This window comes from Pectinophora gossypiella, chromosome 8, assembly GCF_024362695.1.
Source record: "Pectinophora gossypiella chromosome 8, ilPecGoss1.1, whole genome shotgun sequence".
Classification (NCBI taxonomy): Eukaryota; Metazoa; Arthropoda; class Insecta; order Lepidoptera; family Gelechiidae; genus Pectinophora; species Pectinophora gossypiella.
The window spans coordinates 2033681-2036974 of record NC_065411.1 but is presented as its reverse complement, the minus strand read 5'-3'; the positions used below and the strand labels follow the sequence as shown (position 1 = coordinate 2036974).

The 3294-nt window shown below is 36.4% G+C and overlaps 1 long non-coding RNA gene across 1 annotated transcript; it reads left to right on the top strand.

The window, feature by feature from the left end:
* The first annotated feature begins 2171 nt into the window (after positions 1–2171).
* LOC126369025 (uncharacterized) lies at positions 2172–3294 on the top strand. Its single transcript, XR_007566650.1, has 2 exons — positions 2172–2368; positions 3042–3294. It is a non-coding gene; the product is annotated as an uncharacterized LOC126369025 (long non-coding RNA).

The following is a 3294-nucleotide window of genomic DNA, read 5'->3' as shown; positions in this document are numbered from 1 at the left end:
GATGACCAAATTGGAGATGTCCTTAGAAAAGGTTTAATACGATCTACTCTGAACCGGCGTGCGTGTATGAAGTGATTGATGAATGTGGAGGAAGCAAGAGAAGTGTGTCAGGATCGAAGCAAATGGAATTATATAGTCTCTGCTTACCCCGGTGGGAAATAGACGTGAGTTTATGTATGTATGTATGTATGTATGTACTAAGTAGTGGTAATATTTGACTATGTAGTGAAATAGCCAATCATAATTATGGTTCTTATATTTGATTAAGTGTCTCTGCTTACCCTATCAGGTATGTATGTACTGCCGGCTATCGGCATCTGCATATTCTTCTGTTTCTTTTTTAAGTCAATAACAATGCAGGTTTTTACTTCCTACACTACACCATTATAACGTCAAACAGACAAATCGACATACAAGCAAACATAAAAACTATGTCCACTACACGTATCAATTAGTCATGTGCTGTATCCGAGAATATTCCCACTTTGAGAACGTTCTCAAAAAAACAAAAAGGTCATGTAAAAACAGCTTTATTACCCAACCTTTAGCGGTGAAGGAAAACATCGCAAAGAAACCCAAATTCCCGAGAAATGCATTTTCGGAAATATGTGACCTAACCTAAAAATGTGGTTTTTCGGATTGGAGGGTCAGACAGGCAGTCGCTTTTGTAAAATCCGGACCTGTCAAATCTTCGGCTTAGGTAATCGAAACCCGTGAAAAACGGGATAATACTAGGGAGATGATGATGTATAAGCCCTACCAAAACGATTTGTGATCAAAAATCAATATCATTTTCACTAAGACACGCAATCGCTTTTGTAAACAACCGGACCTGTCAAAACTTCAGCTTAGGTAATCGGACCCCGTGAAAAACGGGATAATACTAGGGAGATGATGATTACCTAACCTTTAGGCAAATAAGATCAGAGTATTTAAAAGAACTATTTGAAAAATACATATAATTCCTATTTTAAGTAATTTGGTAATATTTAATCTATGTACGAATATTAACGCATATTTATGAAACGCGACATTCGTGGCTCACCCAACAGGGTCCACATAATACCAGCGTCGTGGTTCACTCCGCGACTTGTGCTGAGTGAGGCCCTTTTATCTCAGGACGTCCACCACCACCTTATGATCATTGTAACTAACATCCTCCTATGCTTTTTGTAATTGTTTTGTGATTTATTTTTATTTTTTAAGTGATGTTATTGTCTTGTCTTTGTATGTGGCGTTCTTTTATAATAATCACAGATCATATAATACTAACGTACAGATGCCTCACGTCATACAACGAAACTGTGCCGTTCTAACTCGGGCAATTCTTCGGGCTATTTTTAGTTCTAATAAATGACCACTAGATGCCGCTAAAACGCCCCTTTTTTAGCGGCATCTAGTGGTCATTTATTGATGGGATCGAACGAATCGAGCGACATCTAGTGAAATTTCAGCTAACTGAGTGCAAGTTATTGCAAGCACAATATATTTACTTAGAGTTAGAGTAAAATTAAGATAATAGATGGCGCAAACGGATTTTTTTTCTCAACGTTGACATGTTAGTATTATAATCTGTGACAATGATCTGTGACATTGTCAAGGTGACAGTTGTTAGTTGACATACGATTATATCTGATGTTTGGTGGGCAAAGAATACAAGGTCTTTGTTTGGTGGGGTTTATTGATTACGTCTTCATTTTGTATTGGCAAAAATATATCTCCAACTCCTGTAAGTATCTAATTAGTTACTAAAACTGGAAGATAATTAAAAACATAGCTAAGGTCCTACCTAGAACGCAATCGTCCCTTATCATCCCGGGCGTGTCGTAAACCCGACTGAGGAGAACCTTTATGAAAGACAAGTCTTTTCTAGCATGATGAAACATTACATTGGACCACCGGTTAAGCACCTGAGGACTTTGTATAAAGTGCTTCCAAATTGGTCTCTGCTTACTCGTGGCTCTGCCCAGCCTAATCGGGATTACAGGCGTGAGTATAAGTATGTATGTAGTAGATACTTTTTTGTGTAGCTGTCACCTATCTATGGTACAAATCATAATATACTGTTTGTTGAAAAAAAGTTAAATAAGTCTAGTTAGGCAGTGAGCGTGTTGTGAATTTAAGCCTGTAATTTATTTCAGATCTCTAAAGACGATGATAACCATTATGAAGAATGACATGCAAAGGCTATTTGAACCACATATCAACAATTTTCTGACCATGACCAAGTGATGAATATGATACAAGTCTACCTCATGAAAGCCACACTACTTTTCAAAGAAAAATATTTTCTTTGGAGTTGTAGATATTATAGTGAAAACTTAATCCTGACTTCTGTTCTGCATAAATGAGAATCGCACTATGCCAGGTATGTATGCTTAAATTATTATCCCATTAACCCATTTCTTTGAGCCCGAATATCTAAATGTTCAATAAAGTAGATAAATTTCAAACTCATCGGATTACATGCGTAATAGGTCATCCATGTGTCTAAATGTAAAAAATAGAGCCTACTATTACTACTCATTGGTATATGAGAGTATTAACTCACACTTACTCTCCTTCTCAGGGCAGACAGAGCAGAGTTTTGGCACACAAGTTTTGTCATACATTGCAATATACCTACTATTATTATATAGTCACTATTACTCTAATATAAAATAGGTCATAATGGTAGACTTGTTTGCATCTCAAACGATGAACCCGGTTCAAACCCTGGTACCGGACTTGCATTAATTTAATTTAAACAGTTCACATCTAGCACACTTGGCCTGACCATTATAGGTAGCGATACAGCCTATCGTTAGCCTAACGGAAAGCTAGTGAGGTGCGTGTGCTTAGTTCATCTTGTGATGAATGTTACTTTGACTACCTCAATGGGATGCAAGATCTTGCTTATGTTATGTTATTATATTATCTGTGATACATAGATAAACTAATGCCTATAATACCTAATGGGTGGTAGAAATGTTTTGTTCTGAATATCATTGCCGATCAAAATTAATGTGCTCTTTTAATAACTATTATATTTTCATTTGTAGGTAACATAATATAGCGAGTACCCTGGTTGAGTCAAGATAATATAAAATAAGTGGAAAGATAATGTGGCCCAAGTAGTAAAGGAAAGGATGTGCAAACAGCCGAATGTGAATCTGGCAATAATGTGCCTGTTTAAATGAGTTTTAGTTGAGTACCAAATAGTTACCTAGGTTTTCCTGGGAAAAACACTGATCCAGCTTTTCTGATTCAACTGAGTTTGTGTATGGTTTTGAATAAATAACTAAACAATAGAAA